This window comes from Struthio camelus, chromosome 1 (assembly GCF_040807025.1).
Source record: "Struthio camelus isolate bStrCam1 chromosome 1, bStrCam1.hap1, whole genome shotgun sequence".
Taxonomy (NCBI): Eukaryota; Metazoa; Chordata; class Aves; order Struthioniformes; family Struthionidae; genus Struthio; species Struthio camelus.
The window spans coordinates 201,224,345-201,251,725 of NC_090942.1; the positions used below are offsets into that span (position 1 = coordinate 201,224,345).

The 27,381-nt window shown below is 38.1% G+C and overlaps 1 protein-coding gene across 6 annotated transcripts in view; it reads right to left on the minus strand.

The window, feature by feature from the left end:
- WASF3 (WASP family member 3) overlaps window positions 1-27,381 on the minus strand; it is an 81,392-nt gene that overhangs the window by 52,030 nt on the left and 1,981 nt on the right. For 4 of the 6 annotated variants that reach the window (XM_068930194.1, XM_068930193.1, XM_068930190.1 and 1 more), the window contains exon 2: window positions 5,671-5,768. The gene's annotated coding sequence lies outside the window, so the exon portion shown is untranslated. Of the gene's footprint in view, window positions 1-5,670; window positions 5,769-10,350; window positions 10,460-23,758; window positions 23,779-27,381 lie in introns of those variants that run through there. The other 2 variants (XM_009686540.2, XM_009686538.2) reach the window with 2 other exon arrangements.

A 27,381-nucleotide genomic window follows, 5' to 3' on the forward strand; every position in this document is an offset into this window, starting at 1 on the left:
CAGTTTCAAACAGAAAAGTTTTCCTATAAACAAATGTTCATTCTTAACACCAGTAAGTAGATTATTCTGAATCTAAACATGCTGAAGTGACACACTGAAAAAACAAAAGAAATCAAATCCTACAATGTTGATGTCTACGACATTTTTTTCTTAAACCACCACACTTTGTGAGAAACAAAAACAACAGAAAAGGCAAAATTATGAAGTGAGCATTCTTGCTATAAACTTGCCCTTTAAAACTTTTTCTCCTTCTGATAGTTAACCACTTCATGTTATAGAAACCGCTCTCATTTAAGATGTTTAATCATTTCAGTTTGATTTGCCGCATCGATACCAGCTCGATTGTTCTGTGCTTACGAGCTGATGCAGATTTGGGCATTACAGTATACATTGCCGCTGTGTAGCTTTATGAAGAAGTCAATAGAAACACACACAACCAAACACATTCACTGGAGTGCCTATCAAATTCTTTACTTCTATTATCTCAAAACTCCTTAAAATTAGCTGTGCCTTCAGTACTAGACACTGCAAGCAGTGAGACAAACTATTTTTTAAAAATGCATTATACTGTATTAATTTGTCAAACAAAACATAACTAGCACTCAAATAGCAATTTAAGACTTGTGGGAAAAATACAGTTAATGGAAAATATCAATATTCCTGTAAGTCTAAGCTTCATATTATCCTACAGTCTTCTGTTCAAAGCCCAGAAATATTTAATCTCTACTCAGTCATATCTGATATGATATATCCCAGTTTTTCTTTACTCAACTGACCTAGACAGAAAGTCTCCACCGGATGCACACAGTACTCAGAGAATCTCATCTTTATGGCTTGGGTTAGTATATAAACCCTATAACAGAAAACTTGTCATTAAAGTGCAGAAATAGTTTCCCCTTAAAAGCGAAATGCATGCCTTTCAAAACAAAAGTTTCCCAAAAATGATGCAACATGATAATCAGCACCTTCCTCACCCTTTTCTTCTTTTCGTATAACATGTCGTAGACAATCATCACTACTTTCTAACTGTATTGTGCATCTTTGCTCACTTCCCCCAAACTCTATTCTCTCATCTTGTCCATGTTTCAAACCTCTGAACAGCTGCTTTTAGTCACCGCTTGTAATAGCGATACATTTCCACCTTCATCTCCTGGGCAAAACATGTTTTACAAACTTCATGTCTTACTACCTGATTAGAGAATTTCAGCCTTCCACTCTCCTTTCAATCATTAAAAAACAAACAAACAAACAAAGCCCCTACACACTCCTTTTTCCAAGGCTACTTCAGCATCTTTATCTAAACATTGCATTACTAAAGACAAGAATGCTTGAACAACAGTTCTAGGAACAGAGATCAGAGGCCAGGACTCCGCTCACCAACAGGCAGCAGAGTCAGGTCCTCCTCTTCCCCTTCAACCAACGCATTGCTGACTTCTCAGCCTCAAAGCATAGAGAGTGCCTCCATCCCAACACTGCCGTCATCCTGCAGAGTAACATAATTTTCCCATGGGAAATGCTCTATTACGTTAAACCCCATTGAGTTGAAGAGGCCCCACAATCAAAGAGGAAGCAATTTCTGGACAGCAGCTCTAAGCAGCTGGCTGCTGAGCAGTAAGACGATTGCTGCTGCCACATCTGCAGCAAGGCTCCAGGAGGCAAGGCTGCGCTTTGTTGGCACCCTGCCTAGGATCCTGCTCGAGAATCACACCAAGCTGAGCAAAACTTGAGCGCTGGCAACCAGAGTTTTCATGGACTGCTAAATTAACATCAGGCACATACAGGAATTGACCCTGATTCACAGAGAACATTATTTAAAGTTATTTAGGATTACATGCACCTTCCCCACCCCCCTCCATATTATTAAAAAAAAAAAACAATCAATACTTAGATTGCTTTAAATTACACTTTAAAATAGTCAGTTGATGTAATCTACAGACTACATCCTGCATGTATGGAAAACCAAGCCATTAGAGACTAACCTACATGCGGTTCAAAAAGCAATTTAACTACATCAGTTAAATTTAGAAACTGATTTAGTTAATCATTGTAGATAACCAAGACTTAAACCTCATCTTCAAACAGATCCCTACACACTGACTGCACAATTCAGTAGGGAAATTACTACAATGCCAATCACAGTCACAGATAAAATCCAGATAAGAGGCCAATGACAGTGTTTAGTTGCAGTATCGAAGCGGCATTGAATTGCCCAAGTAGCTTCAGACAGTCATAATAAAGAATATTTCTGTATGCGTTTATACTGCTGTTTTGAAAAGGATGGGCATACGAAATCTCTCACTGCACAGATGCCAGATTTACCAAATCACTCCTCCTTGTGTACTACCATCAATTCCATTTCGTCAGGCTGCAACTGAAAAATACAAAGTCACTCAACTCCAAGCCTCAAAATTAAATGCAGACTGAATAGAGTTCTCATCCAATACAGCCAATAGTTGAACTCAAATACTCGGTCTCTTTAATACGAAAAATCAGACAGGAAACAGCAAAGCACGCTCAAGGAAAACGCATGCACCTCTCAAATAAGACTAGAATCAGAGATCAGTCTTCTCTGTCAAGTTTTGAGTCAGTCTCTCCCAAAAGTAGCTACACCGCATTTTGACTTTACTACTTGTAAAATGCAAGGATCCTGGGATACTTTCTCTCTCATATGGCTTTTATTTTTTTAAACCAGAACATCATTTGGGATACCTGTCCTGCTTATTCCACCCGCTCCTATGAAATCAGTGCTCTTCAGCTTTTGGATGGCCGAATAGTCCAAAAGCCTCCTACCATTCTCTAGAAGCCTATTTCTCTCTCCTACCTTACCTTTCTTTCATATCTATTCTCTTCAGTTCTGAAAGGCTTCTCCACCCTTCCGGGAAAATCTAAACTTTAGTCCTCAGAAGAAAACGTGAAGGGAATGTTTCTTAATTGTTTGTTTTAAATCATGGGTGCAAGATAATGAATTATTCTATGTACCTGCCAGCCACTAAGGATACAGGTTATATGACTAAACAGTCACATAACACAGGCAAAAAGTCTACAAATAAATTTGGCTTAACCATGACTAAAGATATCTAATTTGCTTTCATTACAGAAATATTTCTAAAGACTGGAACAGTTTTATCCACGCAGCCACCACAAATTTAGCTTTAACTGAATATGCAACATTTGGCTCTACAGGTAGAGCCAAACTAACTGCAATCATGCGTTCCTTCAAATTGCTTATGTGATGACAAAGGAGTTTTTCAGCCAGTCTAATACATTGACGTTCCAGGTTGGTAAACATCAGGGTGATTTTCCAAGCCCTATATTTGATGTTTCTTTCTTGACTACACGCTCTCTACCGTTCTTTGAGGTAGACGTTTGTTGTCTAGTATTGTACAGTTACAATAAAGGTTTAGAAAGAGTAGTGCATATGACATACGTAAGACTGTATATTAAGGAATTAGTAATGTCATATTCATATATACCAAAACAGACCAAGATATCCAGAGAAACAAAAAAAGATTAGGAACAATTATAATCCAAGTGACACAGATAAGGGCTTGATTTAAAATGAAAATGATTTAACATACATGCATAGTAGAACAATTAAGTCAACAAATTATTTTATTATTATTATTTATCTGAAATGCTTCAAAGGAGAAATTAAAATAAAATCAGATTATTTTCTGTAGACTATAGTAATTAATTTGAATACAGGTTTGTCATTTTATTGACCAGGTAGTTTCCAAATTGTGTCATATTAGAACATTTGTGATACATGAATGATCAGTATTCAACTAAGAGTTACAATTTATTATGTTTACTACAATTAGTTTTTAATGTTCTTTTTTACCTTTCCATCTAGTGCATCACTTTGAAGGGAATACTGCAACAAAGCTCATTCTCTAAGATTCCATTTCTGAGTTGTTTTTTTTTTTTTTTTTTTTTAAAAGACAACGAAATATTTCTGTACATCATTGCTTGCAACCCAGTTTCATCAAGGAGAAAAGCTAGTAAATACAGTGTTATGTGATCAAGGGTTAATCACAATAAACACTACGTCTTGGCAAGGAGCAGAGGAACCCCAATAACCTCATGAGGGACATAAGTGCACCCAGACTCAGCTGCTCTCAGGACTATCACAGAAGACCAGGGTATGTCTGTATTTCCCTAGAGAACTTCAATCCTCTGAGCATGTTTTTAATTTGCTAGTGAACTTCAAGCCTGGCTATCTAGCTATGTAGACAACAGTCAAGTTATCTTACTATTTAACTATATACATATACACACATACAAGAGCAAATGAGTTTTCTTCCATCCTTTTCCTTCTAAAGCTGTTGCCCACATGACTCTTCATGTGCTATACTGCTTCCTCACACCTTCCCCCTCAAAATAAAGTTTCTTTCAGCATGCCCACAAAAACAGATACTTGACATTGTAGATACAACCACATACAGAAGAGTTTTCCAGAACTCCTTTCTTTTGCTTTTTTCCTAATTTAGGCTTCAACTACTTTCAGGACATATGTTGATTTGCTATCGGAATATCATCAAGCATATGAGCAGAACTCAAAACCAAAATAACCACACATGAATTTTTAAGACAGCTTAGGGGACAGAATGTGCCAAAGAGGTCATAGCCAAGGTCAGCTCTCGAAACACAGACAAAGACAACAGTATCCTAAGGCAGTACTGCATACTTTGCTTATTTCGGAGACCTTGAAAGTAAGGCTGGCTGCTGTTGCTGCCAAGGAAGGCACCGTAGTGCAGTGAAGGAGGAAAGCAGTCCCTCCTACAAGTAGCTAATACCACTTTTTAACCTTCTCATTCTCTCAGAAGCAAGAACAGTAAACCTGCTCTCCAGGTTCTCCCCATGCTCACAAGTTTTCTCTCCTTTCCACTGCAGAAGCAGACAAGATCTAGCCCTTTATCTTCAGGGGAAGAAAAAAGCAAAAAACAAAAATTTACTAATGCTAACTAAATTGTCTGAACTCCCATTAATACCATGCAATGCACGTCTTTTGTCACATGATGATGGAAGCACTACATAGCTGTTCTCACTCTCCTACCAAGACAACAGCTATTCTCCCATCTACAAATCTCTGGTGTGCGTGTGGCAGCACAGTGGAAAGAGGGACTGGCAGAGGGAAAACTTTCCCACAAAAAGCTTCTTCCTAATCACTGATTTAATATCAATAAATGTAAGAAGTATAACTGATAATAAGAGATTTGAAGCAAAATGTCAAACATGTAACCTCAGCAGATTGAGTTCAAATCTCTCTCTAAGGAGAGATGTCAGCAAAGTACAGATTACACAGGGCAAAAGTAATTAACAGATGCAGATTTTAATCCAGTATATTATGAACATCCAGGAATAAAACAAATTTATTTCTGTTTTCCGCACAATAAGATTAGCGTTTAAATGGATAGTGGTTTCCTGGTCTAGCAGAGATTTTGACATTCGTTTCAGGGCCTAACATAGCAAATTTTCAACTTCAGAGAAATAGAATTCTCCTTCCAAATCCTAACTCAAAACCTTCTAGACAGTTTCCAAACTTTATCATTTAGTCTTCAGTTTAGGGACTTAAAAATTTTTTTCAAAGTTATTCGTGATAGATTCCCAAACATGAACTAAACGACAAAGTATGTGCAATAAGAATAAGGGTTCCCTTGAACAACTTACCATTAAAAAAAAGGGGGGGAGGTGAGAATATCCTTCCTGTTTACAAGTGTGAGAAGACAGCTGTTCTGTAACTTGCCAGCACACTCAGGTGGCCGTATCTGCAAACGGAAAGACAAAATCATCAATATAGAATTTTCAGCTTCGCTCTTCAATAACAGAATGATGAACTGACGAAATGCATTAAAAAAAAAAATAGGATCAGGGACCAGTTAAAAGAAAAAAAAATACTAAAAACATGCATGAGTTTCTACACACACTTTTAACTGTTTTGAGACGGACGTTAATACTGTGTCAGAGCTTAATTATAGTTTTTCAAGACAAGCAAGAAGCTTATGTAATTTTAAGTTAATGCACCTGCTTTTAACTGGAAATATCTGCAGATAAGGTAACAGTCACCCACTTAAAAACTGCGGGGAGGGGAAAACATAAGAAAATGGCCTATAGTAAAGCATAATAAAGCATCAGGTTTGAGTCGCACTGAGATACTTCACAATAGATCAAGTATAACTAAATATCACGAAACAAATCCACTAAAAAAGCAAATAGAATCTCTGGCAAAAATCAAGTATTGAGACAAGTCTCCACAAAAATATTACAGCTCTTAGCTGTAACATTTCTAATCCAGAGAATAATTATTTTTAGAGATGAACATTTAGTCATATACTGTTTTATAAACAAAGTCCTTGCAGTAGTTTTAAATACAGCAGTCCTTTCCGCAAAAATCTGCAGGAAGATCATCTCCAAAATACATCCTGTTTGACCGAGACAGACTTAACAGTACAGCCACATTTTAAAAGGCTGCAGCTATGCCTTGACATGACATGATTAGAGCCTACTTTAGTTGATACAAATTTACAAGAGAAGTTTAAAAAAAAAAAAACCACACCACTCTGCTACTGCAAGGACAAATTTATTAAACAGGCTCTAAAACACAGTCAAAGCATCTAGAAGAATAAGACACTTCTTTAAAGTCACCACACACAGACTTCTCAAAGGAAAACATCAGGGTCCTAAACAACACCTCTTGGCAGCTGTCCCCACTCTCCCTAAATTTCCTTTATGGTCCATCAGAAGACTAGGACTCCAGCAAGACAGCGCCCCCGAGCCAACTCCAGAAAGCCTTGGTGCAGTCGTCACCTATCCCAAGCATAATATTACCCTCCAATTAGTTTGCTACCAAGCTTTACCAGTTAGCCAAGCTCTTTCTCACTTAGACGCTTACACAGAGTATCATTAAGGAATACGTTAAGAGGCTCAGGCACATAGTTCATTCATACTCAGTGGTCTGCCTATCCTATCACCAGGACAGGTGCACTGTGCAAGGAAGAAGGCGTCTTCCAAATGCAGCTTTCCAATGCTGACTAAAATTATGTCAGGCACGATCCTATTAACGTAAGTGATTTGAATCAAGGCTCTGATTTCTTCAGTCATACCTGCGGCTCAAGAGGCAGTAAATATACTTCAGGACAATTAGTACTGTATCAAAAACGCTATAAAATAGATATCATACAGCATGAAGCTAGTACAAGGGGACTGGAACCTTATAAAGAACTCAAACACTTAGTAGCATGCTAGCAGGAGGCTGAGGATATATTTACATGTTACATTCATCTTGGCAGCAAAGGCAGCTCATGAGTTTCTCAGTTCACCACCTCCATCAACTACATAAACACAACTGGAGTGCTGCACTAGACAACAGCTGTCCTTGATGTACAGGATCACTGAATCTATCCTGTGATGAAGAAACTGCAGAAGCGACACTTACTCTTAACTCAGATCACTACAACGAACAACCTGCACAGGGACGCGGAGAGGACAGGAATTGCAGCACGGATGAGAATCTTGCACAGTTTTGGTGGTGAAATGAGATTAACCATGTAAGGATTTGTATTGATCGCTGGAATATATGTCAGGGTAGTTAAAGACAGACATCAAGACATAGCCAATATCAAGCAGCTTTATATCTTTGGGTTTTTTAAGTGAAATATTAAATAAAAACCAAGGATAAGCCAGAGAACACAGAGAGGGAATGAAAAGAGAAATGCTGAACTGTCCCACCACATGTTCTATATTTAAGATACACAGCTACGATGAAAAATACATTGCAGATGCATGCAACATGAGATATAAACAAAAATAAAATTTCAGCTCACTGTTAACACCCAAGCACTGCCTATTTATTGACATAACTGAATATACGCATTCCCTTTAGAATAGATTCCTTCCTTCCCGTAAAATCTTCATGAGGAAAGAAACCTCAACAAAAGTCATAATAAATAATTCTCACTTGTTACCTAGTATATCACTGACTCCTCTGCCAAGTGCCCCATTTGACTCATAGTCACTGACTAAACAACAGAAGGGCTGAACACTTTCCACAGGATAACACTGCAGAAAAGCAGAAAGTATAACACTCATGTCTGGTTAAAAATGTATAGCCAGCTGAGTTTTGTTTAAAATCAATGTTTTTAAACTTTCTAAACATGACTCCTAGAAAGGAGATGATATGCAAGCAATTTAATGAATGAGCTATCTGGCATACAGAGGATTACTTCAGAAATCCACAGGGGGAAAAACATACAGGATTTAATGCAAGGCATAACTTTTAGACAGATTGAGGATTAAAAATATCCAAATAGGCATTCTTCATCAAAATAGTGAAAAAAAGGACTTTACTTATTTGAAGGTCTGGTTTCTTACATGGGGGGAGGGTTTTTAAAATGTGGTTTCAGATACGGAGATCCAAAGCTTACTATTGTAGTTTGAATTAAAAATAGTAACTCTTATGCACACAAAAAAAAGAAGCATTTTAAATCTATAATACTGAATTGTCTTGTTCCCTTCATTCAGGGGACATAAAGCTGGAGTCTTTGAAGAGCACAACCATATGCCAATTATTAGTTAGGTCCCACTTGCAATCTTAGGTACTTCTGTAGTGGGACAAGGGGCTTTTGGAAGAACCTCTTCTGTAAAAGGGCCATAAATCAATTACTCAGAACCATGGGGCTTCTTGGTAGTCCCTTCTCAGCAGCTAAAGGGACTGAATCCAGGCTTGGGTAGAGCATCTGCACGGATGGTCTACCTTCCTAAACCTACTGGAAGAACAAAAAGGGGGAGCAGAAACAGTAGTCAGCGTGTCTAAAAGCAGTCAAATTTGGTCTAGTCTGACATCAACTTTCATGGATTGAGCAAGACAGCTAGAAAGTTCCTCACCGCTAGACTTGGCCTGTTCTAGATCTCAGGTTTAAACTCTGACATATCACAGTAGCAGGAGCTGCTATGTGTTCCTTTGCACTGCTTTCCAAGTGCTTTTTCATGCAAGATTCTGTTTCTCTTGTCCAGTTCAAGCTCCTCAGAGCTGTGGAGCTCTGAGGCTCCACAGACATGCAGAGATGAGGACTTAGCTAGGGCATACGTCATCCTTGGAGTGCAGAGAGCAGTCTGCCCTCTCCCTAAACTGTTCCAAGCCCTCAAAGGATTACTTCATACTCTGCACCTTTCAGAGAATCACTTTGCTGGTCAGACACTTGGTCACAGCATCCAGGGTGGCTGATCCACCAATTTCTTCCAAACTAGTTTAAGTATCCGCAATTTTTCCTTAAAACATAGGAAGACAATTTAGTGTAAAAATATCCAACTTCTGGAGCACCTGGCAACCTTTTTCTTCATTTTCACTCTTTAGATTATGGTAGAAACATTTACAGTTTGAGTATAGCATTCCTTAACTTTTAGATTGAGGAGATCTGTTTAAACTGGACACCAGAAGACAGCTAAACAGCTTGTGGAATCCACCAGAGGTTAAACTCTCAATCTCCAAAGATTCCACAATCTACAAAAGACAGCCCGCCAAGGCTATGAAACCATCCCATAAGACCCCTGGTATGCCAGATATTCCTGATGTTAAGCATACCAGCATTCATCAGCCCCCAGATGTCACCTCTTTGGTACCTCAGTGGTAAGGGACAAGGACAATACGCTCTTCCTTAACAGTCCGCACTAATTCTTTGCTGTGAATGAAGCCAAGTCTAACCATAACGCTATACCACAAACAGGAGCATCTTGCAGGTCTTTTACTAGACTAGTACCAATCGCAACAGGCAGGAAGTAGCTCTTTTACTTTATCAGCTTAGTTCTAAAAAGAAAGTATTCTCCAATCACTTACAAAAAAATAAACCTAATACCGCTAAGAAGGAACAATTTCAGCTGGGATGTCAATATTAAGATGTTTTCAAACACCTAAAATCTTTACTGGCAGTTATTTACTGTCCCTAAATCTTCACAGGTAAAAATCCAGACCTCACAGTATGAGTTTTCTGTGCTATAGCCTGCTCCTTCTGTCAATACAGCCAGCTTTCTTCTCCAGAGAACCTGTTGTATGTGTCTTTATGGAAAGGCAAAGAGTTCCCCCTAAGGGCCACACTCAGGGCCCAGAGATGTCTCCCTAGTGTTCTGCTTAAAAGAGCAGTGCTGGCTTTACACCACAGTGGAGATCCACTTGAGCGACAGCCCTGATGACGATCCTCTTCGGCAGTCTGCTTCTCTGTATTATCAGTTGTTGCCTCTCCATCCAAGTGAGGGCATTACATAGCACAGTTTGTCTGTTAATAAGGTTTTAGAACATGATCCCTAAAATCAAAAAGTCCCATGAAATTCTACTTTCTGGAGCATTCAGCTTCCTACCTTGCAGTTAGCAAATATTGCTGCAAAGCATGAACGTGCAGAGAGATGCTTGGTAGGCATAAGTACCCCAGCCAGAACGGAAAGCTGTGGGATCATTGCAGAAATGAGTCCAAGACTGGCTGGGAAAGACAAGAGCAGAAGCCTTTAAGTTTGAAATCCACCATTAAAGAAGTAATGGATATGGTGACATGAGTAACAGAAAACAGTTAGATATTAGCATACAAAGCAAACAGTAGATTTTTTTCCCCCACCAAAATTAAGATTTTGTTTAGATCAAACTCCTTCGTAAGTAGCAGTGGGTCACGCAGTTGGTTACCCACTGCTGCATAACATTGGAGAGAAGCGGCAGAACACAGGAAGCATGAAGCAGCACAAGACACAGAGCCCCACGGAAAAACATCATGACACGAACGCATGTTCCCCTAAAATGAGATCCCTCGCAAATAAGAACATCAAATGAAACGCAGAAGGCTGCAGAACGACTAAGAAACAAAATGAACAAATCCAAAAAGCAGAACCAATATTTATTTTTCATTTTTAAATATCGTCAGATGTATGAAGAAATGCAGCAGGAAAGGAGGTGGTAACGGTCTTACTACATTGTAACTTTCTTACCACCACCCTAGAAGACAGCCTGCTTCAACTCCATGGAATCAGGATTATGCAGATGGCTACAGGCCGCATCAGGAAAGCGGCTGTTCTCCCTTGCACGCCCCATCCAGGAGCGAGACATTTTTACACCTGCATTTGGCTAAAAGTTACTGCTCATATCACTCCCTGGCTAATTCTCCCATAGTCTGGAAATAAAAGAAGTGGAAAAAACAGAAAAGCATACAGACTTCAGCAACGTTTGGAAAACAGGAGCTAGAACCTTCATCCCAGCAGGCAGAAAAGTTTTCTGCACAAACCTTATAACGGCATTTATCACCAATATGAGTAAACAAGGGAAGAGATCAGAATAAGAAGTATTTTTTCTTCGTTTTAAAAAAAACAAACAATCTCTACTCATTACTTTTCCTCTTTTCTTTATATAAGTGCCTTCTAAAACACATTTTCCTTGATAAAGAAATCTCTGGAAATTCCCTCACTACATTTATTCTACAATTTTGTTAACAGTTTACATCATTATTTAGCACCAAAATTAGTAGAAGACACACTGGAAGACATCTGAAAAGTGTAGAAGTTCTTTGAAATTTTCAACCTGAAAAAGATCTTCATTGTTCTTAAACAGCCTTATGCATCATACTGATTAATCAGTAAAGAGCCACCACTTGTAAGATTGTATCCGAACAGAACAAAACGGGTAGTGCCTCATTAGAGTCAATCTATGCGGCTCAATTCAGGGCACTACTGTGTAGAGGAATAAGGTGGAGGGGGGAAGGGAGGGAGGGAGGAAGGAAGAGGAATCAAAGCATTTAACAGGTGAAATATTTGGGTATTTAATTTTTCTTTTTACGCCCTAGCTAGAGAGCTATTCTTGAAAGAGAAATTAGCCCGCTCTAATATTAACTACATGGTTCAAGTTCATCCTCATTTCTCAAGGTTTTTTTTCTTCCTACTACCGTTTTTAAAGGGCTAGATGAACCAGGTTTTTTGTTCATTTCTGTTGGGTCCTTTTTTATTACCAATATTTCTGCTTATTATAAGCCTGTTAAACTAAAGCCATTTTGCATGGATCTATGGCCTCAAGAGCCTCATTGAATGCAGTTCATGAAGATCAAACAAATCACAGAAATTCATGAGTATTTGAGGTGAAGTCCATTTCCTCTTTCAGTAAAATGACTGAAGTGGCTTCATAAGCCATGTATGCTGTTACCATAGATTTTACGGTTTTAATAAAACTCTGTTTTCATAAAGATGAATTTTAAAACTATTTCTGCTTTACACTCCTTAAAGTAGGAGAAGAACAGAAAAGAAACCTTGTGAACTTCATTATCCTAATCACCAAATCCCTCCAGGTTCTCTGATGCTTTCACATCAGCCTCAACCCCAATCAGTTCTCTTCCAAATACTAACCCATGAGATTAGATTTGCCCGTTCCCACTGAGTATCTTCATAATCTCAGTAAATTTAATTTTATCATTGAGGTTACTTGGTACCATTTTCACAACCCGCAGTATTTTCTATTCCATTATCCTCTTCAGTAGTGACAAAGCAGTCCAGGCTGGCATCAAAACCTTTGTGAGTGATTTTCATCTGAAAGCTAGTTTGCTTAAATGCCTAAAAGTCTGTACAAACTTTTAATCTTGCATTTCACTGATGACATTCATGGAAGATACATCACCCAACTACCAACATTAATACTGAGTCCTTATATTCCTCAGGATCCTCTATGTCTAATTATCTTTAAGAACGCACAGTCCAGAAGTGATTTCTTAACCTTTATAGTGTGACTGCCAAGGATTTTATTTTGGAGATTTTGGCATTTTTTTAAATTTTACTTCAGAAGTAAACAAAAGCGTTCTCTTCACGCAATTTTACTTCCTGGCAGGGTCTACAGACAGTATTGTTGAAAAGTTTGTGTAAAGGATATTTACTCCAGATTTCCAAGACAGCACTTGCAAATAATCAGATCCTTGATACAAATCCACGGATGGGGGAGGGAGAGTATTATGATTTAACCCAGAGTTAATTAGTAGGACAATTTTTTTTTAATAAAGAATCTTGTGCCTTCTGTACAAATTGTGAATAATCCACGTACACCAGTCATCCACGTCACCAGCAGGACCAAATGGAGATTTTCATTGACTACATATCCCTCAATACTACCAGCTAACTGCTAACATTTTAAACTTAGAAAAAGCTATCACAGCAAATGCTATTCTTTCATTCCCCACTTTAAGCATTTTTTGCAAGAATAAGTTTTTCAGGTGCCTGTTTCTCCCTATAGACCAGTATTTTAAGTACCCCAAATACCAGAGTAAGCAATTAGTTGCCTCAAATGCATTATTTAAAAAAGAGATTTAAAATAATGGGGAAAAAATTGGACATGACAACAAAGTCTAATGTTCCACCGATGGAAAGAACACCTAAAACGTCCACAACTCTCCTCACAGCTCAACTATTAATATGGTCCCATGTATGCTATCCTATTCTCCCTCAGCTTCTTGCCTATGTCCCTTCCTCAGTCTTCCAACCACTATAACAATATCCATTTTCAAATCCTGTTCCCAGTGCACATTTTATTCCTCTCGTACGTTTTAAAAAGGACAACAATGTGGATGATTTTCAGGAACTAAATGTAAACCTACACCATGTAAAGATGCAAGACATCCTGACTTTGGAAAAACAGCCTTTAAAAGTTGTTGAAACAGTGACAACTGGCTGCTAAAAGACTTATGCCTTCAAGAAATCCACACTATTTTGTCATTTGAAGAGCAAAAGCCACTCTTTTTACTATTATGCAGATAGGAGCGGAGGCACAGAACGTATCACAAGAAAGTCCCCAAGTATCCAGCGTAATACCATGCCTGCCCAGGTAGCTCAAAAGCCAGTGTGTGGCTTATGCTCGGGAGTGGAAGCAAGCAGCTATTTTGGTTACTGCTGACCACTCCGCTCTAGGGGAGGGAAGAGTTAGCAGCAAGTCTAGCATAGTTTCAGCTCTATCTCGTCCCATCTCTGTATCTGAGAGCAAAAGCTGCAGGATGCTTCAGAGCTCCACTCCCCAGGCAGGGCCAGAGAGACAGCTGCGACCTCCTGCTTCCTCTTTCTCCCTTGGTTTAACAGCTGCTCAGTGTTGGAGGAAGAGCAGCAGAGGAACAAACGGCTACAAAAAAGAAGGGAGGTTCAATTAAAAGTCTGAAAACTGCTGATATCAACCGTGCTAAGCTTTTGCTCAAAAACACAGGCACGCACAGTGCAGCTATGAGAATGCCAGCACAGGAACTTGTACCAAATTAAGAACTCGATGCTTTATCAAATCTTCAGCCATCTGTCACAAGTGATCTTGGTTTAAGTGTTCAGAAAGTTCCTTCTAGGCCCACTCTGTGACTAAAATGTGGTGAGGTGGTACAACCACCACAGTCATCTGGGCTGACCTCACGTATCACAGAGGCTATAAAATTTCTGGTAAATTCTGCATTGTGACCAATGAACTAAATCAGATTATCCAAGAAGTTATGGAACCTTATTTCAACTTTTTTTTTTTTAAAAGCTTTAAGTTAGCATTTCGTAAGGTAAGTACTGTGTCACCTGATCCCACATAATAAATTTTTCTTTTAACATACTGTAGATGCATACTGGCTTCTTATTTTAGCAGTCTTGTTACAGATTCCCACAGGAATTCTACTTTTTTTTTTGTTGTTTTTTAAGTTATTGCCCCAAAAGCTTTTAAAATTACATGTTTTCAAATTACTGAAAGCAGAAATAATGGTATTTTCACATAAATGACTGGCAGCACACTTCCTCTTTCACCAGTTTTACTCCTGCTATGCAGGTCTACTTTAGAAAAAACAAAAACTTCCAACCCAGTATCATTAATGATTTTCACTCTCCTTTGACACACAGCAAAGATTCAAGTGCAGCTCCCAGAATTGCAAACAATTAAGCTTTAATTTTCCTCCCTTTACATATTTGGGACATTCATACCAATGGAAACTACAATTGGCATCTAGAAATACTTGTCTGGACGTTTTACTAGTCCACTAACTATATACTTGATGTCTTAAAAACATTTTTTTTAAGTGACTTCCAGAAAGTGAGATTTATTCATGCCGCAGGCATACATGAAAGAAAACCGAAGGGAACAAAATGTTCCACTGAGTTCATTTTCAAGCATGACAGTAGCATACAGAGGCTCTGCCCTTGAGAGAGACTTCTGTTCAGGGGTAGCCCATTATCAGGTTAGCCTGTAAATATTAAAAAATCTGCATCAAAGCTACTATTTTAAAAGGGCATCTTGCAACTTTAAAGTGCACTCAAGAAAGGATAACTTAACCTATTACTAGTACAAGCCAACAGACTCATGTCCAAATGTTCAAAAAAACAAGTAATCATCAAGGCTTAGCAGGCAATGGTGGGGGAGGCATCTTTTCAGTAAAAGAGTCAGGGTAACAATAAGCAGTATCCATACAACAATGTTCGAACTAATGAGAATCACTGGAAAACTGAAGTTTTTTACAGTTTGGATCCCAAGACAACTTTCCAGATATAATCATACCAAAGACTAAAATAGTGATATCCTCAAAAAAAAAACCCAAACAAATAAAAGCAAACGCAAAATAAATAACCCGCTACCCACTAGGAGTAGCCCTCCACTAGTGTCACATTTTTGCTTTGTTCTTCATGCAGATAAATCATGGGTTATTTGTAAGAAAGAAGTTAGCTTGGATTATACAACTAATCAAAGCCCCTTCTCCATCAGTCTCCCTGCATCTCATCTTTACTGGTGAGTCTCCCCTTCTGATTTTGTTCAAGTAATAAACAACTAGTAATGGACATTACCATTTGAATAACGGCAAAATAGTACTGCAATTTGACAGATTTTTGGACAAGTGGGCAATGGGATTCCAGGGGCAAACAAAACTCTCTTCCCCACACCAGCTTCTTGCTATGTATAAAACTGAATTTGCCAGAAGGCAGGTCAGGACTTGTTCTTGTGAAAAAAACCCAAAACAGAGACTACTACACACAGCGGCACTGAAGTGGCAATGGGATCCCGTGCAATACCCATCCCCACAAACAAAAACCTCCCCCCAGCCTTTTTTAAAACTAGGCTCACTAAACTAAGATACAATTAAGTAGGCCAAAGACTAAACTTTCCAAGTTCCTGCAACAGAAACAATACACTTGATAAACATTTCTCTACCACATACTACTACTTCATTAAATGATACGGAGGAACTTACGAGAAATGAGTTTAACATTAAATATTGATACCAGATGCTCTTTTGAAGAAACAGGAAGCAAAATAAAAGATTAGCCAGAATTCAAACAAAAGTATATAAAAACACACACAAAAGCATGTTTTCAGACTGCACGATCCCTTGCAACTTACATTATTTGGTATTTCTTTCTGAATTCAGCGTTCTGAAGAGAACACTGATTTCACGCCTGGAAGTGATACTACGCTACCAACAGGAAATAATTTTCATTCTGAAGTGTAACTAGCCCTAGGGCAATGTATTGGTTGGTTACTAACAAAAGGTATTAAAAATATAGCAAGAGTGGGTAGAAACCATTACAAGCCCAGCTGAGTGATTTATGAAGTCTCTCTCTGGCTACTAAGAAACTCTCTGGCAGAGATGACACTGACAGGGAAGAGAGCTTCGCTTTCTCCTAAGCCTCTAGAGTATCAGTATCTGTTCCTGGATAAACTGCTGCCAAGTTCAAGCTTACACAATACAGCTAAAAACAAAAAAATATTCTTGGGGGGGGGGGGGGGGAGAAGGGGGGAAACAAGGCAGGCAGGCTAGGGAAGGATACCTGCAGCTACTTGATCTTTATGGGCCAGCTGCTCCATGAGTCATATGTTCTACTGCTCAAAATCACCAAAAGCTGTTACAGAAAAGCAAACATTCTAGCCCACAGAAAAACATCATATTCAAGCCTTCCAGATTTAACACTGTGAGAATTAAAGTCAGTAAATCCTGCATGCTTTGAACTACAAAACAGGACCAACACTTAATGGTACACCTATGGAAATGAGCAAAAATGCACTGAAGTCTTGTATTGTGTAAAACACTTAATATCATACAGATCAACTATTTCATAATAGGATTCAGTTGTTTTTTCCATTTTATCCTTCCCTACAATTTTGGTTACGTAAATATTTTGTTCAAAGCAGACTTAGAAGACTCAACAATACGCTTCTGACAAAAGAAAACTAGTTCTTCGAGCTTTATATTTCTGTCAAGTTTTAGTTGCAAGATTTCCCCCATCCATTTTAGTTTTAATTCCAGGAGGTTGAACTTCTTAAAGAGAATAAAACCACTTCCAATAAATCTCAGTTAACTTCACGGTTTTTATTCTCCAGATTCAACATCTACATTTCCTCCCCTATTTCTTCTCTTCCCAGTTAAATCTCCCTAAGATTCCTACCTGGTGCTAAAGCATGTTATTTTTCCCCGTTCTCATCCTACCCCTGTAACGGAAGGAACCTAAACTAACTTCTCTGGATATCCGAGACTGTTATATGCTGTATCCACAGATCTGTAATAAGGCATAAAGAAAACAGACCAACAAACCAAAGCTGTTCATTGTTTAGACAGCCATCTTTTACAAAACTTGCTTCAATATACTTTCTAATATCTCGTTTTCAAAGGCATTAACAACTATAGTTCTAACCAAACTAAATAAAATCGGGGGTGCTCAAACTACAGATTTATAGCCATTGGTTTTCCAGTTAATGATTATAACCACCATAAAATGAAGCCTTATTTGTTTATATTGAGTCTCAATATTTAAATTTAGCTTTGAAAGTTACTAAAAATTACTACAGACTGATTGTGTGCTCCTCCAGAGGCCAGTAACTTAGCTGAGGAAAACTCTTGCCATGCTATGATTAGCACTGAGGAGCTTAAGGGCTAACTGTGCTTGTTGTTTCAACCTTGACAACTAACTGTAATGACACGCCATTAAATTTAAGCTTCCAAAAGCATTTAACATTTGATTCTGCTGAAAATACAGTTTTACTACATGTTTTGAAAATAAAATCACTTTTTCTCCTTTTAGAAATCCATGATGATGCCAGACATATGCTTGTTTTCCAAACAACAACTGTTTAGAAGAAAGAATACTCCTTCTGATGTTCTTGCCAAAAATAACATTCTGTGGTTTAACGACATCTGATAATAGGCAGTTCACTGAGCTGAAAGGATAAGAGGGGTTTACGTTTGGCAAGAAATTTCATGTCTTACATCTACTTCCCTCCATTTTAAGTTTCTTTTGGGATTGTGACGGTGCACTGATGAATGTGGCAGGCAGAGTATTTTATAACCCTGAGCATTTCCAAAAAAAGCATTCATAGGTTTTAGCAGGAATTAGATGAAGCAGAAGTTTACCATAATGCATTTTTCCTAGGGGAGTACTAGGATAGAAAAGAAAGTTTGAAAGGGAAGTAAAAGAAGAATTCAGAAGAAATATATAGGAGAGAGTTTGCACCACGAGGAAGTGAAACAGAAATCCAAACGAAGAAACAACACAAAACAAGACTGCTTCTTTTTAAAATGTAGAACTGGGAGAAAAGGAGATTGTATTTGGAGTTTTCAGCTGCTGTTGCCACTGGCAACAAAAACATAACCTGCCCCCTAAATGTGCTTATTTCGCTGCTGCCTCCATAGTTTCAGATTAAAAGCAGAACGGGCAACATTCACAAAGATTGAACTGTATAAGTCATAACGCTATTGTTCTCTATATGTTTCAGTATGCTACAATTTAAGACAATAATTCAAGCTAGTAAAATATTTTACTTTATCCTTCATTAGTATTTCTGGAAACTAATTACTCACAGAAACAGTAACTGGACTGGTTTACTAAGTAATATAAAATATTTAGTTGTTGACATATCTTCTAAGACAACGAAAGTTCTGGAATTTTCCCTAAATACAGAATTTTAGTTAATGTTTTCCAGCAGGGTTGCAAATAGAGTAATGAATCCCATTGAACAGAATCCTGCCATTACATACTACGACACAAAAAGTCCTGAAGGCTGCCAAACCTGTTCTAGCATCAGGCCAGCTATGAGCGACCAAGAAAAAAATACATTATTCTACTTGACAGCAAGATGCAGATGGGTCTGAATTTAGAGGCCCTCAGAATTCACAGGATGGCAATCAGAATAATGGCATTGTAAAGCTTTACCTTCGCCAGTACTCTTAATACAGCATTGATCAACATGACAAACTTTAGAAAAACAAGGTCACAGTCCCAAAGATCTCACAGTAGCATTTCAGATGCAGCTATTTCAGGCTAATAAATATCCTGAAGATAAAAACCCAGCTGCTTGTTAGTCTGCCAAAATGAAATTTTTTGCTGCCACCAGTAGCGTAAATACATCATAGAAATTCAGCAGCTAAATAGGTCTGTCTTTACAGCATTATTAGCTTGAGGTATCACTCAGTGCTGCTCCTTATCCAGTCCACATACCTGTACAGAAATCCCTAGCCTGAGTCAAACGATCCTTGAAATTTCAAGATAGGTGGTTCCCCCAGACTAGGAGCTAAATCAGTGTTTGACAACATATACAACAGTCATAAAAGCTACAGTTCATGTGAGGACTAGAAGACTATACCCCACTGCATTCCCAGACTCTCCTCTGGAAGGCATTTGTATCTCATCACTTCAGCATACAGGTATTTCACGCTTGCCACACACAAGCTCACCAACTCTGTACTTGTCATAAAGCGGTTGCTGCGACGAAACTGGGCAAGATCATTAGGATCTGCAGGACGGAGAGCGTCACGTATGGGAGCGCAGAAGCAAGCTGGCTGAGCTGGAGGAAGACAGGATCCTCCGTCTAGGAAAAAACCCATCTGTAAGAAAAGCACTAGTTCCAACTCCTCCATAAGAAGAAAGGCGGGCAAAAAGCATGTGGTTTTCTCTATACCTACAGGTCTTCTTGTCTATGATAGGTTATCAAATACCTTTCTCCTATCACACAGCTGGATAACCTGAAATGGACCCTGAACCACTCGTACTACAGTGGCAAGAGGTCCTGTTTAAACATGGTTCACAGCCAACTACCACCCCATTTCAGCGCCCCAGTTGGCACGCACAGAGTTGGAAGTAGTTTCAGTATTCAAACTGTGTGCAAGCAAGCATTAATACAAGTTAGAAAACGCCTTCATACTCGCTATAAAGTTGAAACAATCAAATACAGGCTTCATATGAAGTGATGTGTTATCACCTCCACGCCTGCGGCTGTTGAAGCATTCAAAGCAGCAGTCAAATTTCAAAAAAACAAAAACAAAACAAACAGGATTTTCCCAGGAAATAGTTCTACAATAAGTCTCTGCTGCTATGAATTCCAGAGTCCAAAATTCCCTAGAAAACAAAGCAGCAAGCTCTAACTGCCATACAACTAAAAAGCCACATTCTCACTAAAGCCCAACTTTTAATTCAGAAGTTCAAATTCCTTCATTCACATGTAATGATGCAGAAGAACAACTCAAATGTTTCCAAAGGCAGTTTCAAGTTTCGAAACAAAGCAAAAGCTTCCCAGGCCTTTCCTTGTAGCACACCAGTCCCCAGTGGTGCTTGTTGCCCTGTGAGGAGAATCAAGTCCATGGCAGATGAATGTTTTTCCTCAGCATCATGGAATATTGACCTCTCCACAAAGGGATTAAAAATAAATAAGCATTAAAAAAAAAAAAATCAATAAACCAATCCCAAAATTCATTGGGAACACCATTAACATGCTCCGGAACATTACTTTGAACTAATATAAAGCAGTTGCCACCAGGAAAATACACAAGATTGCTGGGATCCATCAGCTAAAGAACTGAGAGCTCAGGTTACGAAGAAAGCACATGTCCTGCAATTTAGTTTTCCATGTCACAGGAATGCAGAAGAGACTGTGTTTTCACCTGCCCTGTCTTTTTTTCATAAGAAGAGTTATTGCATATAAGGGTTATGTACCGCTCGCTTGCTTTAAAAGGCCTCTCTGCTCAACTGCACACCACTGACCAAAAAACTACTGTCCTAACCAAACCACAGGGCATCAGAAGCAGAAAACAGAAAATAAGGGTTATTTAGCCCTTTTGTCAAATGTTTATCTTTCTAACCTCCAAAGGAAGATGTAGCAACAAGAAGAGCAGTTCTAGGCTGCAAGTGAAGTTACTGGAGAGGAACAAGCGTGCAACAGCTGCATATATCAATTACAACTGCAGGATAACTACAATTTACAAGTATTGTAACAAGTTGAAAAAATTAACACTTTAAAAAAACAAGTTAAAAAAGAACATTGAAATAAGGGGATGCTCAAACTTCTGCTGGCCATCTCAGCCATCAGCATCAGCACAAACAAGCTGCAGCCCCAGATTCATTTTGAACCCCAGCTTCTACCAACAGGCCCTGCCAGGGCTATCCTTCTCTATTCCCAGTGATAAACAGAAAACTGGTTAATCAGTCCATAGAAGAAAGTGCCTATGGTCACAGCTTATGTAACATTCTCCGTGCATTAATCATGACAGTGCTCCAATTACTCCCAACTTACGCTCATTTTTCTTTATGCACAGCCTTACACTATGTCCATTTTGCACTGGCAACTACACCCACATGAAACACTTTGATAGGATTAAATAGGCTTTTTGCAGCCTTCACTGATATGGTTCTTAGAAACTAAAACTGAACTATGAATACACGAACAATAAGAGAAAAATATTTTTACAGATTTTACCATAGGTAAATAAGTTTTTGTTACATTAACACACTGTACTGCTTCAGGGATCTCAGAAAACAACCTCACAATTCAAGGACGTAGAGACACAAGCATCCACTAGCTCTTCTGTTTGCCACGTCCTATTGCATGGCTATCTATACTAGACTTCTAAATACATGGCGTCTTCTCTTCATATACATTATATGCAGCACATAGAGACAGTTTGAACCGCAGCATTTAAGAAACCCTCACTGTCTTCAATTGGCCAAGTACACGTGGAAAAGCTAGTCTTAACTTGCTTGGAGTAAAACTGAACTTTCTTTTGTCAGGTATTCAGTTGCAGAAGTGAGGCCAGCTGACTATAGAGTAACCTCCTGCTGAAGACAACACTCCACTAACATCCATGATACTGGAAAGAGAAGATTCTAATATGTCCCAGATCAGAAACTTCTGATTTTCAAATTATTTTATCATCATCCATACTGCACACACTAAACAGTCAGTGAAACTCTAGCTTACCTCTAAAGGCCTGCCCAGTGATATTATGTAATACCTTTGACATTAAATAGCCACTGTTGGGGTACTTATTCCATCAATGACCACAGCACAGTTCTGGAAACCTCTGCCTCTAACTCTGTTCTCTACCAACACATTAAGAACATTAAACAGGCTTAATACACCATTAAGAAAGTAAGCTAATTTTACGCATAATACTGCTGTTGCACTAAAAGCACACTAATTACCCAGCAACTGAAAAGGACAAGAAAGTAAAGAAAACATTTCTGAACAAATGGTGCCAGCAACTGGTGGACACCAGCAGAAGAGGGCAAGCTCCTCGCTGATCCCCACAGAAATTCCAGCCCCACTGCTAGCGCTCCTAGCTATGCACTGTATTAATATGCACATTAAGGCCCAGTATTAAGCACCTGTGACCATCGTATTGCAATTCCACTCTACAGACTGACATGACAGAGCTCTATTAATTTTTATCACCTATCACCATGCCATACACTGTGTATAAGCCGCTAGCAGAGTCTCCTCAGGAAAGTGCACTACTACCTTCTCTGGGTGATGGGTTGCTACAAAAAAAAAAGATCATTTTGCATACCTTGTGTGTCATTGCTATATTCAAAAGTAACACATCTTAAATATATTACTTCATTTTTTTAATTCAAAATACAGTAAAATAAACTCTGAAAGAACAAAGACAGACAGGAGCAGAAGTAGCAGGTTACCATGCCAAGAAAATATGCCATCAGCCCAATTCTTAACAACCACATAGAAGTGTTCCTTGAATATGGAATCTCTTCAACAGGATTACAGTAGGACAACGTTAAGGGGCTTCTAGTCTTACCAACCTAGCTATAAGAATACACAAGACATCCTTCGAAGCATGGCCATTCAAACAGAACACTAAGTTAACAAGACATAGCAGCCTCTGCACCTTACTAGCATAGCCCCAGTCCGAACAGCAGTCTGTTTTAATATTAAACAGTTCAACAAACAGCTTAAACATAAACACAATACAATTAAATGTGCTCACAGATGAGCCAGGCAGGTGAAAACAGGACAACAGTACCTTAGAAAGACTGAAGGAACTAGTCTCAAGAAAAGGTTAAAGTTAAAAAAGAAAAAAAAATTACAGGAAAATATTTCAGTATTCTTTATCTACATTATCAAATATAGAACAATTGAAATTTCAAAAGTCTGAAAAATTATAGCCATCAGCAATACTTGTTACCAAGCTAGAGGAAAAATGATTCTATCAATTTCATTTACATCATGCATGAAATAGTATTTCCACTATTTACAATACACTTTCTTTCCCAGTTTTGAAGTTCTATCAGCAAACACCACAAGGCTGATAGAGGACTTGGGAGTCAGTGTAGTATCTAGAACTGTAAAGCAAACGCGCATTCAGAGACACAAGACATTTATGGACAGAAACTCATAATTACGGAAGCCAAATAAAACTTAACTCTGCTGTTACAACAGGAAACGTATAACCATGGCATAAGCTTCAAAAATTTGTCTCATTCGAACTTAATGGTGACGAATATTTATCATTAATGTGAAGGTATCTGTGCATACCACTGTGTAAGTGAATAATGCTCGGCATGTTCAAAGAGTGAAAGAAATTATCTTAAAGCTTCTGCATCAGTCTTCAGCAGTAGGGATCTGCAACAAAAGGTCACGCCAAGAAAAAAACAGTAAAATAGAGTTTTGATTTACAGAATTAGAAAACAAGTCAAGGCTATAATTCTCTGCACGTTTGAACATCTCTCTCTCTCCTTTTTTTGTTTTAATTTTCTTCCTCTTATCCTGGAGAAAAAAAAACACATTTAAGTCAACCTAAAATTTTGGCTTTGATAGATTAATGGAAGCTAAGGCTGCCTTAGCACAGACTACTCCTGTTTTTATCAACCGTGATAACTACAGATTATGAACTTAAAACAGATTCAAATTACCACTGAAATGTATACATACTTTATCTATGCCAGTTAACAGCATTTTAAATTTGCATCATATTCTGAAGACTATTATAAACTCTAAATATCTACAGAATGCAGGATTAATTCAAGAACTAAAGTAAAAATATTTGTATAATGGCCACATCCAAGACATAAAACTAATGATTAGCCAATTTCTAACTCAGCACTCAATAGTCTTCGTGCTGGTTCTTTCCAATACTTCTGATAAAAAACAAAAATCTTTTGCAACAGGAGTTGCAATTATGAATGATCAGAAGAAAACCTACACATTTTAAATATAATCTGCTTAGGAGTGTACAAACAATGAGGAAATATTCTGCTTTGCAATGTTTTTATGTTTGAGACAGATTGCCTTCCGAGTTTAAAAAACACCAACACAAATCAAGCTCAACTTGAATACCTCCCAATTTAAAACATAAAAGATGATTAACTCAGTTACAATATGCCTTCTCAAGTGGCTATTAACGGCTATTCAGAAAAATTGTTTTATGAGCTTGGTATAAAGATACCTAATAGAACCACACTTTGTCCTATATCTTGGTCCTTATGGCTTTAATTTGGCTGCCATGCATATCAACGACAAGAAAGAGATAGTATTTATAATCAACAGGTTTCTTTATAAATACTCCAAAAATCCTGTAAAAGAGTAAGAAAAATTCCAGCGAATAGAAAGGTCCATCAAAAAACCCAAACACATACAGTAATTGACTCTAGTCCCTTGGCAAACACCATTAGATATAAAAGAATACATTAAGTAACAATAGTTTAATGGCAGAATATTTCAGTATATGTCAAACAAACTGATTTATGAAGCTTGTAAAGGAAGAATATTTGTAAATCCCCCCCAAAAATAAGCTGGGGTTTGTTTTCAAAAAAACCAACTTAATGCGTAGCTACCACATTAGCAAGCCTTGAACAAAAAGTTCTCCAGCAACCTCATCTGCCAAAAATAAATAAATAAAACAAGCTGCAATCCTAGTTTACACTTTAAATGAGCACAAAGACTTCCATTTTGATCTTCAACTGTCTTTATAGACAAATTTCTTAATTTCTTCCCAAATGCTCTGTTCCTCCTTTTGGCAGAGAAGAAATGACTTCTATCAGCAGCTAAAAATGTTTCAGCACCTGAGTTTCAAATAGAGGGGGAAAAAAACCCCACTTCTTTCTCAAATAAAAAAAAAAATAATTAAATGCTGCATTTCAACATCTTGTATAATAGGGTGGTTTCTGAACTGTCAGATCTAGCAATTTCTAGCAATTTTTAAATAACAGTAAGTGTGAAGGAAACTATTCACAAGTTAAAGTAACTCAAATAAATCCAGTGTAACTTCATATTATTTTCATTATTACCTCTAAACATGCACTAAATTCTCAAGAGCAAACGTAAATACGACAGCAGCTCTACACAGAGCTCAGACTCAAGATGCCGCAGTTTAATTCCTCGCCCAGTCCCTGATTTTCTTTCACTACAGGTACTCTGTATCTGAGTCCTCCAAAGAGCTAAGAAATTAATACTCACCTTCTACCTCTTTTTCTGCCTGTTCTAATATAAGAATAAGCCCTTTGGGGCAGTTACTGTCTATGACCTGCACTGCTCGTGGTACAAGGAAGCTCCTGAATGCAAAACACAGCTGCACAGAACACTGGAAAACACATATTTGTAAGCTGATCCTATTAATGATCTTCACACATCCTTTAAACTGCAGAATTGGAACACGAGCATGAAAAAAACAACTTCTCCCAATCATTACTTCTGATCCAATCAGGGCTCCCCACCAGGACATCTTCCTGCTACTGAAGCAGTAAACAAAAGTTAGTATCTTTTACAGCAATCACCCACTGGATACACACAGCCTAATTATGAACTTACACTAGTAGTGTAATTCATCTGACCTATATCCTACAGCTCAATGTCCTATGCCACGAAAAAACCCACAGCTATGACCACGAGAAGCCCATATATCTTAATTGGTGCTGCGCGTGAATCAGGGAGGTACTGACCTTTGAAATAAGAAAGGCCAAAAACTTATATATCATACAATCTACTTCAGATTCAGGTTCAGTTAAAAGACCATATTAAGTAGACCCCAACTAAAAGACAGGCCTGCCAGAACAGAGTGCAATTAACTGAACTTCTACAACATTTCTTGCTCATTCTTTCCTAAAAGCAGTCAAGAGAGTTTTGGCAGATGGTGCGATAGGAGGGCTTGAAAGAACAAAGATTTAACTGCATGTATACTCTTTTTTTTTTTTTTTTTTTAAATCATGAGCTCCCCATGCAGAGCTCTCAAGACTGTTTCCTACTTCAGTTACTATGAATCACACTAAGGTCTAACTGCTCATGCAGGAAACTTAATCCAAAAAGGAAGATTTCTAAAGGCATGAAAGCTAGTTCACTATCCAGCTGTCACTGCTCTCATGAGTTAAACGCTCAGTCGCCATTAGCTCTTTTATGCATCTTCTCCAGAGTGTCTTGTGTACTCTAGCTCGGTTTGGTTTTTTAGGAATATTGTCCTGCTAATCAGTGTACACAAGAAACTTCAAAGCAACATGAGTAACATCTCTCATATGATGGCTTTTCTTCCTTTTTCCTCCACAGAGGAATATTGTTTGCAGAGACTACTATCCTTAGCTCATACAGAGGTACAGCTCATTCTTCAGTCAGAAGATACATGTTATATAAACCTGAGCTAAAGCAGTCACACCAAAGAGCCAACGGTTGGAAAATTCATGTTATCACTCCTAAAATCATAATCTTTCATTACAGGTTGTACAGACAAGGCATACACTGAAAAACAGAGCAGGTTTATGCTGTTATCAACTGTAGAACGTCGTAAGTGTTGAACTGCAGAAATCAAACATAAAGCTTGATAACTTACTCCTGCAATGAAAGTCCCTCTTTAAAAGCACAATCAATCTCTGACACATACATGTCTGTTTCTGACAAAAAATATTTCTGCAAAAATCTTCTTTTACTACTTCCATGGGCAAATAGAAAGATTAGCAAAGATTGTATTTCAGTAACTATTGTGCATAATCAAGACTATTGTTTCAGTAACTGTTTGATTAAAAAGTGTTTTCTATTTTTTCTTTATTTAAAGAAAATTGCTGTGGAAAAGAAGAAAGAGGACAGATTCAATCATATATTATGTACAACAAAACCTCTGCGTTCACCACCACATTCACTAACCACATTCACTTTTCCACTAGTCACAGAAACTC